Raw genomic sequence first — 17986 nt, 5'->3', positions numbered from 1 at the left:
TGCTAAAAAAAAGGATGCATATGTGCCAAAAAAAAAAAAAAAAAAAAACACAAAGCCAAATTGAAGGGGCTCCCACAGGCCAAATCAGAGACAATTTGAACATCAAAATGAATAAGGATAACAATGGATTATAACCTATAGGAAAAAATAAATATAAAAATAATTAATACAAAAGTCCTCATTATTAATAAATAATAAATTACTAATATTATTTTTGAGATGGAGTCTTACTCTCTCGCTAGGCTGGAGTGCAGTGGTGCAGTCTCGGCTCACTGCAACCTCTGCCTCCTGGGTTCAAGCGATTCTCCTGCCTCAGCCTCCTGAGTATCTGAGACTACAGGTATTTGCCACCACACCCAGCTAATTTTTGTATTTTTAGTGGAGACAGGGTTTCACCATGTTGGCCAGATGGTCTCGATCTCTTGACCTTGTGATCTGCCCACCTTGGCCTCCCAAAGTGCTGGGATTACATGCATGAGCCACCATGCCTGGCCTATTATTATTATGATAATAAATAAGAGAGAAGGGAAAGCCCTTCCCTACTGGAGAATGATAAGTAATAAATATAGGAGAAATAAGAGTGTTAGGGAAATCACTTTTGGCTGGGCACAGTGGCTCATGTCTGTAATCCCAGCACTTTGGGAGGCCGAGATGGGCAGATCACTTGAGGTCAGCATATCACCAGCCTGGCCAACATGATGAAACCCCGTCTCTACTAAAAATACAAAAATTAGCTAGGCATGGTGGCACATCTATAGTCTAGCTACTTGGGAGGCTGAGGCAGGAGGATCACTTGAGCTCGGGAGGCAGAGGTTGTAGTGAGCTGACAGCATGCCACTGCACTCCAGCCTGGGTGATGAGAGTGAAACCCTGTCTCAAAAAAAGAAAAATCACTTTTTTGCAAGAATTATAGTAATAACTGGTTCAGGCAAGAATCATCCATGGAAGCTAAAACTATTCAATGAAAGTTTGGGCCGGGCATGGTGGCTCATGCCTGTAATCCCAGCACTTTGAGAGGCCAAGGTGAGTGGATCACTTGAGCCCAGGAGTTTGAGACCAGCCTGGGCAACATAGTGAGACCCTGTCTCTACAAAAAATGCAAAAATTACCCAGGCATGGCAGTGCATGCCTGTAGTCTCAGCTACTCAGGAGGCTGAGGCAGGAGGATCACTAGAACCCAGGAAATAGAGGGTGCAGTGAGCTGAGATTGTGCCACTGCACTCCAGCCGGGGTGATGAGAGTGAAACCCTGTCTCAAAAAACAAAAAGAAAAGGAAGGAAGGAAGGAAGGAAGGAAGAAAAAGAAAGAAAGAAAGAAAGAAAGAAAGAAAGAAAGAAAGAAAGAAAGAAAGAAAGAAAGAAAGAAAGAAAGAAAGAAGAAAGAAAGAAAGAAAGAAAGATTGAAGAGAAACAATATATTTACATAGTCTCCAACTATGTCCTTAAAAATTACTTACAGATTATGGGGCAAACTGACATGATCATTTATGTATTGTATTAGTTCGTTCTCACACTGCTATAAAGAACTATCTGAGACTGGGTAATTTACTAAGAAAAGGGTTTAATTGACTTGTAATTCCACAGGCTGTACAAAAAGCATGGCTCTGGAAGTCTCAGGAATCTTACAATCATGACGGAAGGGAAGCAAGCCCATCTTCACGTGGCGGCAGGAGAGAGCTAGTGAAGCAGGAAGTGCTATACATTTTTAAACAACCAGATCTTATGAGAACTCATTCACTATCACAAGAACAGCAAGGGGGAAATCCATCCCCATAATCCAATCACTTTCTTTCCAGGTCCACCCCCTCAACATTGGAAATTACAATTTGACATGAGATTTGGGTAGGGACACAGAGCCAAACCATATCACGTAGTATTTGGCCAAAAATGTATAATCTGAATCTAATCATGAGGAAACAGACAAATCAAAATTGAGGGATATTTTGCAAGACAACTGGGCTCTATGCTTTAAAAATGTCAGTATCATGAAAGACAAAGAAAGGATGAAAATCATTCCAGATTAAAAGGAGATGAAAGAGCTGTAGCAACAAAATGCAAGGTGTAAGCCTAGGTTAAATTGTGAATCAAGGAAAAAAAATGCCATAAGGAACATTACTAGAAAATTGGCAAAAATAGAACATGGACTCTATACTAGATAATACTAATGTATTGATGGTAAATTTCCTAAATTTGCTGATTGTATTGTGAATATAGAAGCATGAGTTTTCTTGTTCTTAGGAAATATACACAGAAGTATTTTGGAACATTGTAATTCTCAATCTCAAGTGACTCAGGAAATTCTGTCCATACATGCACAAATACACTTATACATCCTAAATATGTACGTATGTGTGTGCATGTAGGGAGAGAGAGAAAGCGAGAGAGAGAAAGATGATTTTTTTTTAAGTGGCAGAACATTTACAAGTAGGGAATTTGAGTGAGGGGTACACAAGACTTTGTAGCACTCTTGTTATTTTTTGTTTTGTTTTGTTGTTTTGGTTTAGGGACAGTGTCTCACTTTGTTGTCCAGGCTGGAATGCAGTGGCGATCATGACAGCCTTGAACTCTAGGGCTCAAGTGATCTTCCTGCCTCAGCCTTCAAAGAGCTGGGACTACAGGTGTGAGCTACCATGCTAGGATAATTAAAAAAATTTTTTTCGTAGAGACGGGGGTCTCACTATGTTGCCCAGGCTGGTCTCAAACTCCTGGCCTCAAGTGATCCTCCTGCCTCAGCCTTCCAAAGTTCTAGGATTACAGGCATGAGCCACTGCACCTGGCCCAGATATTTATCTTCTCACAGTTCTGAAATCTGGGAGTCTGACGTCAGTGTGCCAGCACAGTCAGTTTCTGGTAAGGGATCTCCTCCTGGCAAGCAGATGGCTATCTTCTAGCTATGTTCTCCATGGTGGAGAGAGAGAAAGCAAGCTCTCTGGTGTCTCTTCCTATAAAGGCACTAATTCCATCATGAGAACTCCACTCTCAAGAACTGATTAAATTTACCTCCCAAAAGTCTTATCTCCAAATATCACATCGAGAGTTAGGACTTCAACAAATGAATCTAGGAGGCATTCAGTTCAGTCTGTAGCTAGCAAAGACCTTGTCAATAACTAGGTTTAACATAAACTAGTTAATGGGATGCCATTTGAATATTATTTTAAATCTTGGCATTAAAAATTGAGGAGATCATTAAAAACATACCCATTAATCTATGAAGTATAAAAGGTCCAATTTATGTTTGTGTTTGCAACTTGCATATCATTTTATTACTTAATATTCCATATGAGGAAATATATGTTTACAAATAATAAAAAATTTTTGTAATGAAATGTAGTAATTTGAACATCTGAAATGCATAAGTGAGTATTATTATAATGAGCATAAAAATTGATGGTAATTTTGTCATATACAATGATGCGTCAAACATTTCTACATTTTAATTCTTAAATTCCCATGTTAACATGTTAACGATGGCACCATCTTGTGGATATTTATTAAATAGTCGGGCTATAGAAACATTTATTTGGAAATGTTGTAAATGAAAGTTATTTACAAAAAAAAGAACATTAAAGAATGTTTAAGTTAATAAAATAAAATGTTTGTAAGTAATTATCCTCACTTTCAAAGTGCTTCAACTATATAAATGAACGATTGAAATAGTTCTAGCATGGTTAAATTGTTTATATGAAATTTCAGGCTGTGTGCCATGGCTCACGCCTGTAATCCCAGTGCTTTGGGAGACCAAGGCTGGAGGATTGCTTGAGCCCAGGAATTCGAGGCTACAGTGAGCCATGATCATGCCACTGCACTCCAGCCTGGGCAACAGAGCAAAATCCTGTCTCAGGAAAAAAAAAAAAATTGAAACTGGCCAGTGGTGCTTAACACATCAAGTGGATATTTTAGTTTGATATATTTTCGTGTGTATACTGTATGTATATGTGTGTTTACATATATAAATACAAATGTGTATTTGTATGCTACTGTTTTTAGTTTATTTTAATTTAATTTAATTTTATTTTATTTTATTTTATTTTATTTTTTGAGACAGACTCTTGCTCGGTCACCCAGGCGAGAGTGCAGTGGCGGGATCTTGGCTCACTGCAGCCTCTGCCTCCCAGGTTCCAGCGATTCTCCTGCCTCAGCCTCCTGGGTGGTTGGGATTACAGGCATGCACCACCACGCCCGGGTAATTCTTGTATTTTTAATAGAGACAGGGTTTCACCATGTTGGCCCAGCTGGTCTCAAACTCTTGATGTCAGGTGATCTGCCCACCTCAGCCTCCCAAACTGCTAAGATTACAGGCATAAGTCACTGGGCCTGGCCTTTTATTTTGATTTAACTTTAGGATCTGTAAAAAATGGGCATATACAAAGTAGTTTTTTTAATGGAAAAAATAAACTTTAAATAAATCTCAGTTTAATCAATGACTGGTTATGAACCACTTTTTTTAAATCAAATAATGGGTGCAATTAATATAATTTTTCAAGAAGATTATGGAATACATTTGTTTTGTAACACTTTCATTAAAAGGCTTTGGTATTTAGAGTTTACAATTACATTTAAAACTTTTCAGTTGGGCTCATACTTGTTATCCAGGCACTTTGTGAGGCTGAGGGAGGAAGAATACATGAAGCCAGGAGTTTGAGGCCAGTCTGAGCAACAAACTGAGACTCCATCTCTATAATTTTTTTTTTAATTAACTGGGTGAGGTAGCATGCATCTGCAGTCCCAGCTACTCAGCAGGCTGAGGCGGGAAGATTGCTTTAGTCCAGGAGTTTGAGGCTGCAGTGAGTTATGACTGTGCCACTGCATTCCAGCCTGGGCAATAGAGCAAGAGTCCGTCAAATTATAATACAAAACAAAATAAAATAAAATAAATAAAATAAAATATATTTTTAAAATTTTTTAAAAAGGAAAAAACTTTTCATTACTATATTTACACAAAGGAGAAAGGAGAAATAGCCTTTATTGTAGACCCTAGTATAAGCTAGGCATTTAGATACATTATCTAATATAATTCCTTCCAACAATCTTTTGAGGGTTTTTTTTTGAGACGGAGTCTTGCTCTGTCACCCAGGCTGGAGTGCAGTGGTGTGATCTCGGCTCACTGCAACCCCCATCTCCTGGGTTCAAGAGATTCTCATGCCTCAGCCTCCTGAGTAGCTGGGATTACAAACACCTGCCACTACGCCCGGCTAATTTTTCTATTTTTAGTAGAGATGGGGTTTCACCATATTGGCCAGGCTGGTCTCGAGCTCCTGACCTCAAGTGATCTGCCCTCCTCAGCCTCCCAAAGTGCTGGGATTACAGGCGTGAACCACTGCACCCAGCCTTAAGTTGGTATTTTTATTTCTACTTTGCAGATGAGTAAAATTGAGACCCTTGGTAGTTACATAACTTAATCAATCTCACACAGCTATTAAGAAGCCATGATTTTAACCCAACTCTACAAAGCCCAAATTCTTGTCACAACACAATTCTGGTTCTTGGAATTTCAGACTATATAAGAGATTTTAATATGGAAATTTAATTTAAAGATCTATGTACCCAAAGTCCTACAGACATTTCAAATTAAGATTGTTTAATTTTTGTATGCAAAATGTTAAATGCAAAATGTTAAATGTATTACATTTATTCTCATTGTATTCTGAGACAAAGTTCTTTTTAAAATTTCAACTTTGGCCAGGCATGGTGGTGGCTCACGCCTGTAATCCCAGCACTTTGGGAGGCTGAGGCAGGTGGATCACTTGAGGTCAGGAGCTCGAGACCAGCCTGGCCAAAATGATGAAACCCCGTCTCTACTAAAAATACAAAAATTAGCCCGGCGTGGTGGCACGTGCCTGTCATCTCAGCTACTTGTGAGGCTGAGGCAGAAGAATAGCTTGAACCTGGGAGGTGGAGGTTGCAGTGAGCCAAGATCGCACCATCGCACTCCAGCCTGGGCAACAAGAGCAAAACTCTGTCTTAAAAAAAAAAATTCAACTTTTATTTTAGATACAGGGAGTACATATGCAGGTTTGTTACATGGGTATATTCCACCCAGGTAGTGAGCACAGTATCCAAAAAGTCGGGTTTCAACCCACGGCACACCCCGAGGCCCACTCTAGTAGTCCACAGTGTCTATTTTTCCATTTTTATGTCCATGTATGCTCAATGTTTAGCTCCCATTTGTAAGTGAAACCATGCAGTATTTGTTTTCCTGTTCTTACATTAATTGTTTTAGGATTATAATGTCCAGTTCCATCCATGTTGCTGATTATATTTTTATAATTATCATTATATTTCATGGCTGTGTATTATTCCATGATTTTCTTTATCATAAGTACCACATTTTCTTCATCCTATCCACCACTGATGGGCACGTAGGTTGATTCCATGTCATTGCTATTGTGAATAATGTGGTGATGAACATGGAAGTGCATGTATCTTTTCAGTACAATGATTTTTTTTTCTTTGGGTATATACCCAGTAATGGGATTGCTGGGTAGAATGGTAGTTCTGATTTAGGGTCTTTCAGAAATTTCCAAACTGCTTTCCACAGTGGTGGAACTAATTTACATTCTCACAACAGTGTATAAGAATTCCTTTTCTCTGAAGCCTTGCCAGCATCTGTTGTTTTCTGACTTTTTAAAATAGCCATTCTGACTCGTATGACATGTTATCTCATTGTGGTTTTAATTTTCATTTCTCTGATGATTAGTGATGATGGGCATTTTTTCATATGTTTATTGGCTGCTTATTTGTCTTCTTTTGAGAGGTGTCTGTTCATGTCCTTTGCCCATTTTTAAATGGGGTTCTTTGTTTTTTCCTTGTTAAGCTCCTTATAGATTCTGGATATTAGACCTTTGTCATAGGGATAGTTTCCAAATACTTTCTCCCATTCTGTAGGTTGTCTGTTGACTGCTGATAGTTTCTTTTGCTGTGAAGCACTTTAGTTCAATTAGGTCTCACTTGTCAATTTTTACTTTGGTTGCAATTGCTTTTGGGGACTTAACCAAAAATTATTTGCCAAAGCCAGTGTCAAGAAGGATATTTCCTAGGTTTTCTTCTAGGATTTTTCTGGTTTGAGGTCTGTCATTTAAATCTTTAATCAATCCAAAATTCTTCTAATAATGCAACATAATAAAACTGTGGGAAAGCTGATTATATTATGACAACATTCTAGATAACTATAAACAAGAATAGAAAATAGGAGGTAAATTGCCTTAATGATTATGTGAAAGCTGTCAGAATCACAATGTCGTTTGTGTTAAAAACTCTGACAACTAGAACTGGGGAAGGTCATGAAGGGAGAGTTCTCATATGAACGCCTGGTAATAAGAGCTATCATAAAAGACTGTAGAAACCACAACCTTGCACAAATGCCATCAGAACCTTACAAAAACCAAAAAACTTCTATGAGAATATCTGCCCAGCATGCCCAGCAACTGCCTGTCCAACTTTGGACAGGAGCTACCCTTGTGAATGATACTTATAGTCAAGGATAATTATCTCAAAATCTATGATGTAATCCTCCTCATTTTTCCTTCAAAAACGTTTGTCTTCCTTTACCTCCCTGAATACACACATAATTTACTATGGCATGTAATTCCCATTGCAATGTCTATTCCTGAATAAATATTTTAGAGAGCCTCCCTCTTTGTTTGTTATTTAGGTTAACAGTTAATATCCTTTTAATCATTATTTTGTTAAAAAACTGTACCTTAAAACTCTTACAGAAAGTGTTTAAGATACATATTTTCTGAAATTCATCTATTATAAAGTGAAATGAACTAGAGGTTTGAAATAAATTGTTCAATTTTTTTCTGTTACATATATAGCTACATCAGTGCAGTTATCATATGTAACTAGAATCTTTGGTCCTTGCAAACTTCCCTAACTCTTTTCAGGAATACTTTTAAAAAATAATCTAAAATTAAATGACAGAAGTGTTTTCTGGTCTACAATATTATTCAAAAAAAGGTTTTGAAACTCATTTTCTCCCTTAAAAGTGTTGAGCAACAGACAGCTCACAGAAAGAACATACAAATACCTCAAACACATTAAAAAATAATTTTCCTCCTAATAAGAAAAATACATTAAAATTACATTGTGATATCATTTTCCGCACTAAATTGGCAAAGGAAAAAAAGTTGAATATACTACCATGTTGGTGAGGAGGTGAAGAAATAGTAATTCCGCTACATTGTTGATATTAGCATGTAGTAGACTTCCATGAGAGCAATTTGGCAAAATCTATCAAAATTACAAATGTACAGGCATACTTTGAAGATATTGCAGATTCAGTTATAGACCACCATAGTAAAGTTAATATTGCAATAAAATGAGTCACATGACTTTTTTTTATTTCCCAGTGCATATAAAAGTTATGTTTAAACTATTCTACAGTATATTAGTATGGAACAGCATTATGTCTAAAAAATGTACATACCTTAATTTTAAAATACCTTATTGATAAAAAAATGGTAATATTCATTTGATCCTTTAGTGAGTCATAATCTTATTGCTGATGGAAGTTCTTGCCTCAAGGTTGAAGCTGCTTACTGATCAGTGTGGTGGTTGTTGAAGGTTGGGGTGGCTGTGGCAATTTCCCTTCCTTCCTTCCTTCCTTTCTTCCTTCTTTCCTTTCTTTCTTTTTTCTTCCTTTTTTTTTTTTTTGAGACAAGGTCTTACTCTGTCACCCGGGCTAATGTGCAGTGGCACAATCATGGCTCACTGCAGCCTTGAATTTCTGAGGTCAAGCAATCCTCCCACCTCAGCCTGGAGTAGCTGTAACTATAGGCACGTGCCACAGTGCCTAGCTAATTTTTAACACTGTTTTGCAGAGAGGGGGTCTCATTATGTTGCCCAGATTGGTCTTAAACTCCTGAGCTCAAGCGATCCTCCTGCCTTAGCCTCCCAAAATGCTAGGATTACAGGCACTAGCCACTGCGCCTGGCCCACAATTTCTTAAAAATAAGACAACAGTGAAGTTTGCCACATCAGTTGACTCTTTCATGAAAGATTTCTCTCTAGCATGTGATGCTGTTTGATAGCATTTTGCCCACAGGATAACTTCTTCCAAAATTGGACTCAATCCTCTTAAGCTCTACTGCTGCCTTGTCAACTAAGGTTATGTCATATTCTAAATCCTTTGTTGTCATTTCAACAATGTTCACATCTTCATCTGGAGTAGATTCCATCATAAGAAACCACTGTTTGCCCATCCATAAGAAGCAACTCCTCTTCCATTCAAGTTTTATCACGAGATTGCAGCAATTCAGTCATATCTTCAGGCTTCATTTCTAATTCCAATTCTCTTGCTATTTCCACCAATCTTCAGTGACTCCTTTCCCAGAAGTCCTGAACCACTCAAAGTCATTCATGAGGGCTGAAATCAACTTCTTTCAAACTCCTGCTAATGCTGATATTTTGACCTCCCATGAATCATGAATTTTCTTAATGGCATCTAGAATGGTGATTCCTTTCCAGAAGGTTTTCAGTGTACTTTGCCCAGGTCTGTAAGAGGAATCGTAATCTATGGCAGCTATAGCCTTACAAAATATATTTCTTAAAGAATAAGACTTGATACTCAAAATTACTCCTTGACCCACAGACTGCAGAATGGATGATGTGTTACCAGGCATAAAAACAACATTCATCTCCTTGCACATCTCCATCAGAACTCTTGGATGACTGGGTGCATTGTCAATAACCAGCAATAGTTTGAAAGGAATCATTTTTCCGAGGAGTAGGTCTCAATAGTGGACTTAAAATATTTAGTAAACCATGCTGTAAAGAGATGGGCTCTCATCCAGGCTTTGCTGTTCATTTAGAGAGCATAGGCAGAATTGATTTGGTATAATTTTGAAGAGCCCTAGGATTTTCAGAATTCTCAATGAGCATTGGCTTCAACTGAAAGTCACGTTCTATATTAGCCCCTAATGAGAGAGTCAGACTGCCCTTTGAAACTTTGAAGCCAGGCATTGACTTCTTGTCTTTAGCTATCAAAGTCCTAGATGGCGTCTTCTTCCAATAGAAGGCTATTTTGTGTACATTGAAAATCTGTTCTTTAGAGTAGCCACCTTTATCAATTATCTTAGCTAGATCTTCTGGATAAAGGTTGCTGTAGCTTCTACATCAGCACTTGCTGCTTCACCTTTAACTTTTATACTGTGGAGTTGGCTTCTTCCCTTAAACCTCATGAATTAACCTCTGCTAGCTTCAGACTTTTCTTCTGCAGCTTCCTCACCTCTCTCAGCCTTCACAGAATTGAAGAGAGTTAAGGCCTGGCTCTGAATTAGGCTTTGGCTTAATACAATATTGTGGCTGGTTTGATCTTCTATCCAGGCCACTAAACTTTCTCTCTGTCAACAATAAGGCTGTTTTGCTTTCTTATTATTCATGTGTTCACTGGAGTAGCACTTTTAATATCCTTCAAGGATTTTTCCTTTGCATTCACAACTTTGCTCTTTGGTGCAAGAGTCCTAGCTTTTAGCATATCTCAGCCTTTGACACGCCTTCCTCGTTAAGTTTAATTGCTTTTAGCTTTTGATTTAAGATGATAAATGTGCAACTCTTCCTTTCACTTGAACAATTAGAGGCCATTTTAACATCATTAGTTGGCCTAATTTCAATATTCTTGTGTCTTGGGGAATAGACCCAAGCAGGAGGAGAGAGATGGGGGGAATGTCGGTTGGTGGGGCAGCAAAAACACATCCAATACTTATCAATTAAGTTCACCATCTCATATGGGTGCAGTTTGTGGTGCTCCAAAACAATTACAATAACAACATGAAAGATCACTGACCACAGATCACCATAATAGATATCATAATAACAAAAAATTTTAAATATCAAAAGAATAACCAAAATGTGACAGAGACCCAAAAGTGAGCACATGCTGTTGGAAAAGTGACACTGATAGACTTGGTCAGTGCAGGGTTGCCACAAACCTTCAATTAATAAAAAATTCACGATTTGTGAAGCACAAAAAAGCAAACTACAATAATATTAAGTATGCTCGTATCAGTTTTCCCCACATCACTTATGTAAGAGGCTATCCTTTCCCCATTGTGTGTTCTTGGCACCTGTCAAAGATCAGTTGACTGGGCTCTCTATTTTGTTCCATTCATCTATATGTCTGTTTTTATGTTGGCAACATGCTGCTTTGATTAATGTCACTTTGTAATATATTTTGAAGTCAGGAAGTGTGTTGCCTCCAGCTTCATTTCTTGCTCAAGGTTGACTTGGCTATGTGGGGTCTATTGTGGTTCCGAATAAATTTTAGCATTATTTTTTTTCTATTTCTATAAAGAATGCCAGTGGGATTTTAATAGAGATTGTACTGAATCTGTAGATCACTTTGAATAATGTGGCTTTTTTTTTTTTTTTTTTTTTTTGAGACAGAGTTTCACTCTAGTTGCCCAGGCTGGAGTGCAATGGCGTGATCTCGGCTCACTGCAACCTCCGGCTGCAGGGTTCAAGGGATTCTCCTGCCTCAGCCTCTCGAGTAGCTGGGATTACAGGCATGCACCACCACGCCTGGCTAATTTTGTATTTTTAGTAAACACGGGGTTTCTCCATGTTGGTCAGGCTAGTCTTGAGCTCCCCATCTCAGGTGATCCACCCGCCTCAGCCTCCCAAAGTGCTGGGATTACAGGCGTGAGCCTCTGTGCCTGGCCTAATGTGGACATTTTTAAAATATTGAATTTTCCAATCCATGAACATAGGATGTATTTTTATTCATCTGTGTCTTCTTCAGTTTCCTTCATCAATGTTTCATAATTTTCAGCATGCAAGCATTTCTGTTTTGGTTAAGTTTGTAGCTATTGTAAATGGGATTGTTTTTTAAATTTCCTTTTCAGGTAGTTTTGCTGTTTGTGTGTTTTAGTATGTTGATTATCCTGTAACTTTATTAAATTGGTTAGTTAGTTCCAACAGTTTTTTTTTTCCTTTAGGGTTTTGTATATATTTGATTGTGTCATCTGCAAACAGAGATAATTTTACTTATTCTTTTATAATTTGGATGTTATTTTGATCTAATTATTCTGGCAAGAACTTCCGGTAATATGTTGAACAGAAGTGTCAAGCATGAACATCCTTGCCTTGTATTGGATCTTAGAGGGGAAGCTTTCGACCTGTCCCCATTGATTATAGTGTTAGGTTTGGGCTTTTCATATATGATCTTTGTTGTTTTGAGGTAAGTTCCTGCTATATTTATTTTGCTGTAGCTCTAATCATGAATGGATGGCAAATTTTGTCGAATGTTTTTTTCCGCATCTATTGAGAAGATCATGTGGTTTTTTCTTTCATTTTGTTAATGTGCTGTATCTCATTGGTTGATTTGCATATAGTGAACCATCCTTACCTCCCAAGGATAAACTCAAGTTGGTCATAGTGTATGATCTCTTTAATGTGCAATTGAATTCAGTTTGCTAGCATTTCATTGAGGACTTTTGCATGTATATTCATTAGGACTATTGCTCTTTAGTTTTCTTTCTTTCTTTTTTTTTTTTTTTTTTGTATAGTGTTTTTGTCTGGTTTTGGTGTCAGGGTGATGCTGGCCTCATAGAATGAATTTGGAAGTATTCCTTATCTTTTTGGGAAGAGTTTAAGGAGAAAGTGTATTAATTCTTTTACAAATGTTTCATAGAATTCACCCAGGAGGCCATCTGAGTCTGGGTTTTTCTTTGCTGGAAGGCTTTGATTATTGATTCAATGTTCTTACTTGTTATTGGTTTCTTTAGGCTTTCTATATTTTCTTAGTTCAGGGTATATGGTTCTAATCTTCTAAGTTATACAGTTTATTGGTATATAATTAAATTGTTCATAATAGTCCCTTATGATTCCTTTTTTTTTTTTTTTTTTTTGAGACAGTCTCACTCCATCACCAAGGTTGGAGTGCAGTGGCATGATCTCAGCTCACTGCAGCCTCCACCTCCTGGGTTCAAGCAATTCTCATGCCTCAGCCTCCCAAGTAGCTGGGATTACAGGCATGTGCCATCACACTCGGCTAATTTGTGTATTTTTAGTAGAGATGGGGTTTCACCATGTTGGCCAGGCTGGTCTTGAACTCCTGACCTCAAGTGATCTGCCCTCCCTGGCCTCCCAAAGTGCTGGGATTATAGGTGTAAGCCACCATGCTAGGCCGATACTTTTTATTTCTGAGGCACCCTTTGCAATGTGTCCTCTCTCATTTCTGGTTTGAGTCTTTCTTCTTCTTTCTCAGTCTAGCAAAGACTGAGATTTTTTGTTTTCAAAAAACCAACTCTTAGTCTTATGGAATTTTTTCTCTTGCTTATAAAATTCTCTATTTGAGGCCAGGCCTAGTGGCTCATGCCTGTAATCCCAGCAGGAATCGAATTCCTGAGGTCAGGAGTTCGAGACCAGCCTGACCAACATGGTGAAACCCTGTCTCTTACTAAGAATACAAAAATTAGCAGGGCATGGTGGTGGGCACCTGTAATCCCAGCTACTCAGGAGGCTCAGGCACGAGAATCACTTGAACCCGGGATCATGCCACTGCACTCCAGCCTGGGTGACAGAGTGAGACTCTGTCTCAAAAAAATAAATAAATAAATAAAAATATTCTCTATTTATTTCTTCTTTGATCGTTATTAATTCCTTTATTCTGCTAATTTGGGGCTTAGTTTGCTCTTTTTCTAGTTCTTTGAGGTGTAATATCTTATTTGAGATCTTTCTCCCTCCTCCCTTACTCCCTCCCTCTCTCCCCTCCCTCCCTCCCTCTCTCCCTTCTTTCTCTCCCTTTCTTTCTTTCTTTCTCCTTCCTTCCTTCCTTCCTTCCTTTCTTCCTTTCTTTCTTTCTTCTTTCTCTTTTTCTTTCCTTTTGAGACTTAGTCATGCTCTGTCACCCAGGGTGGAGTGCAGTGGCATGATCTTGGTTTACTGCAACCTCTACCTCCCAGGTTCAAGTGATCTCCTGCCTCAGCCTCCCACGTAGCTGGGGTTACAGGCACGCACCACCATGCTTGGCTAATTGTTTGTATTTTTAGTAGAGACGAGATTTTGCCATGTTAGCCAGGCTGGTCTCAAACTCCTGACCTCAAGTGATCCTCCCACCTCGGCCTCCCAAAGTGCTGGGATTACAGGCATGAGCCACTGTGCCCGGCCTTCTTTCTTCTTTTAATGTAGGCATTTATCACTATATACTTCCCTGTTAGTACTGCTTTTGCGGCACCCCATAAATTTTGGTATGTTCTACTGTTTTTCTCTTTTTTTTCCCTTTCTTTCTCTCTTTCTTTTCTTTCTTCTTTTTTTTTTTTTTTTTTCTTTGCCCAGACTAGCCTCAAACTCTTGGTCTCAAACAATTTTCCCATCTTGGCCTCCCAAAGCAGTGGGATTATAGATGTGAGCCACCATGTCTGGCCTCAAGATACTCTTAAAATTACCTGTTGATTTCCTCTTTGACTCAAGAGTTGTTCAAGAGTTTGTTGCTGAGTTTCTATGTGTTTGTGATTTTTCCTATTTTCTTAAGATTATTGATTTCTTGGGCAAAAACTGGAAGCATTCCCATTGAAAACTGGCACAAGACAGGGATGACCTCTCTCACCACTCCTTTTCAACATAGTGTTGGAAGTTCTGGCCAGGGCAATTAGGCACAAGAAAGAAATAAAGGGTATTCAGTTAGGAAAAGAGGAAATCAAATTGTCCCTGTTTGCAGATGACATGATTGTATATCTAGAAAACCCCATAGTCTCAGCCCAAAATCTCCTTAAGCTGATAAGCAACTTCAGCAAAGTCTCAGGATACAAAATCAATGTACAAAAATCACAAGCATTCTTATACACCAATAACAGACAAACAGAGAGCCAAATCATGAGTGAACTCCCATTCACAATTGCTTCAAAGAGAATAAAATACCTAGGAATCCAACTTACAAGGGACGTGAAGGACCTCTTCAAGGAGAACTACCACGCACTGTTCAATGAAATAAAAGAGAATACAAACAAATGGAAGAACATTCCATGTTCATGGGTAGGAAGACTCAATATCGTGAAAATGGCCATACTGCCCAAGGTAATTTATAGATTCAATGCCATCCCCATCAAGCTACCAATGACTTTCTTCACAGAATTGGGAAAAACTACTTTAAAGTTCATATGGAACCAAAAAAGAGCCCGCATCACCAAGTCAATCCTAAGCCAAAAGAACAAAGCTGGAGGCATCACACTACCTGACTTCAAACTATACTACAAGGCTACAGTAACCAAAACAGCATGGTACTGGTACCAAAACAGAGATATAGATCAATGGAACAGAACAGAGCCCTCAGAAATAACACCGCATATCTACAACTATCTGATCTTTGACTGAGAAAAACAAGCAATGGGGAAAGGATTCCCTATTTAATAAATGGTGCTGGGAAAACTGGCCAGCCATATGTAGAAAGCTGAAACTGGATCCCTTCCTTACACCTTATACAAAAATTAATTCAAGATGGATTAAAGACTTAAACATTAGACCTAAAACCATAAAAACCCTACAAGAAAACCTAGGCATTACCATTCAGGACATAGGCATGGGCAAGGACTTCGTGTCTAAAACACCAAAAGCAATGGCAACAAAAGCCAAAATTGACAAATGGGATCTAATTAAACTAAAGAGCATCTGCACAGCAAAAGAAACTACCATCAGAGTGAACAGGCAACCTACAAAATGGAAGAAAATTTTCACAACCTACTCATCTGACAAAAGGGCTAATATCCAGAATCTACAATGAACTCCAACAAATTTGCAAGAAAAAAACAAACAACCTCACCAAAACATGGGCGAAGGACATGAACAGACACTTCTCAAAAGAAGACATTTATGCAGCCAAAAAAATGCTCACCATCACTGGCCATCAGAGAAATGCAAATCAAAACCACAATGAGATACCATCTCACACCAGCTAGAATGGCAATCATTAAAAAGTCAGGAAACAACAGGTGCTGGAGAGGATGTGGAGAAAGAGGAACACTTTTACACTGTTGGTGGGACTGTAAACTAGTTCAGCCATTGTGGAAGTCAGTGTGGCGATTCCTCAGGGATCTGGAACTAGAAATACCATTTGACCCAGCCATCCCATTACTGAGTATATACCCAAAGGACTATAAATCATGCTGCTGTAAAGACACATGCACACGTATATTTATTGCGGCACTATTCACAATAGCAAAGACTTGGAACCAACCCAAATGTCCAACAATGATAGACTGGATTAAGAAAATGTGGCACATATATACCATTGAATAGTATGCAGCCATAAAAAAGGATGAGTTCATGTCCTTTGTAGGGACATGGATGAAATTGGAAATCATCATTCTCAGTAAACTATCACAAGAACAAAAAACTAAACACTGCATATTCTCACTCATAGGTGGGAATTGAACAATGAGAACACATGGACACAGGAAGGGGAACGTCACACTCTGGGGACTGTTGTGGGGTGGGGGGAGCGGGGAGGGATAGCTTTAGGAGATATACCTAATGCTAAATGACGAATTAATGGGTGCAGCACACCAGCATGGCACATGTATACATATGTAACTAACCTGCACATTGTGCACATGTACCCTAAAACTTAAAGGATAATAATAATAAAATAAAATAAAATACATAATAACAACAATAAAAGATATTTTATTGCTAAAAAAGTACTAAGAAATGTTTTTAAATCATAAATGGATATTAAATTTTATCAAAACAAAACAAAAAAAGATTATTGATTTCTACTTTTGTCCACTGTGGTCCAGAAAGATACTTGGAGTAATTCCAATCTTCTTAAATTTAGGTCACTTGTTTTGTAATCTAACATATGATCTATCCTGGAGAATGTTCCATGTATACTTGAGAAAACTGGGTAATCTTCTGTTGTTGGGTGCAAATTTCTTTTATATATCTGTTAAGATCATTTGTTTTATAGTGTTTTCTGTTTCTTTTTTGATATTCTGTACATTATTATAAGTGGAGTATTGAAATCCTCTACTATTATCATGTTACTGTCAAATTCTGCCTTCAGATCTGTCAATATTTGCTTTATATGTTTAGACGCTCTTTGTTGAGTATATACATATTTATAATTGTTACATAATCATGTTGAAATGACCTTTTTATAATTATATCAAGACTTTGTCTCTGCAGGCAGCTTTAAACTAAAATCTGTTTTGTCTAACATAAGTATAGTTACCCCTGTGTTTTCTTGGTTACCATTTGCATGAGAAATCTTTTCTCATCTCTTCACTTTTAGCCTATATGTGTCTTTAACTCTAAAATCAGTCTCTTATAAACAACATATCATTGGATCCTGTTCTTTCAAATTACACAGCCACTCTATGCCTTTTAATTGGTGAGTTTAATCCATTTACATTTAAAGCAATTAGTGATAGCTGAAGACTACTATTGCCATTCTGTTAACCGGTTTGTGTCTTTTGCAGTTATATTGTCCCTCTCTTCCTCTCTTATTATATTCATTTGTTATTTGATGTTTTATAGTGATTTGCTTTGATTCTCATCTCTTTATGTTTTCTGTATCTGTTACGGGTTTTATTCTTTGTGGTTAACTTGAGGCTTATGAAAAATATCTTGTATTTCTAACCATCTATTTTAAGTTTATAACTATTTCAATCACATCCAAAACCTTTATACTTTTGGCCAGGCATAGTGGCTCACACCTGTAATCCCAGTGCTTTGGGAGGCTGAGACAGGAGGATTGCTTGAAGCAAGGTGTTTGAGACCAGCCTGTGCCATGTAGTAAGACCTTGTCTCTAAAAAAAAACCAAAACCAAAAACCGTTTTATATTTTTACTCCCCACCTCTACACTTTGTGTTCTTGTAGTCAGAGTTTGTTGCCTTTTATATTGTGTATCTTTTGACAAATTTTTATCTTTTAATTTTTATATTAGGGTTAAAAGTAAGTTAGGCCCCACCATTATAGTTTTATATTAATCTGTATTTGTCCATATATTTTCCTTTACCCGTAATATTTATGCTTTTATATGTTTTCATTA

This window comes from Pongo pygmaeus, chromosome 1 (genome assembly GCF_028885625.2).
Source record: "Pongo pygmaeus isolate AG05252 chromosome 1, NHGRI_mPonPyg2-v2.0_pri, whole genome shotgun sequence".
NCBI lineage: Eukaryota > Metazoa > Chordata > Mammalia > Primates > Hominidae > Pongo > Pongo pygmaeus.
Note: the sequence above shows the minus strand (reverse complement) of the source record.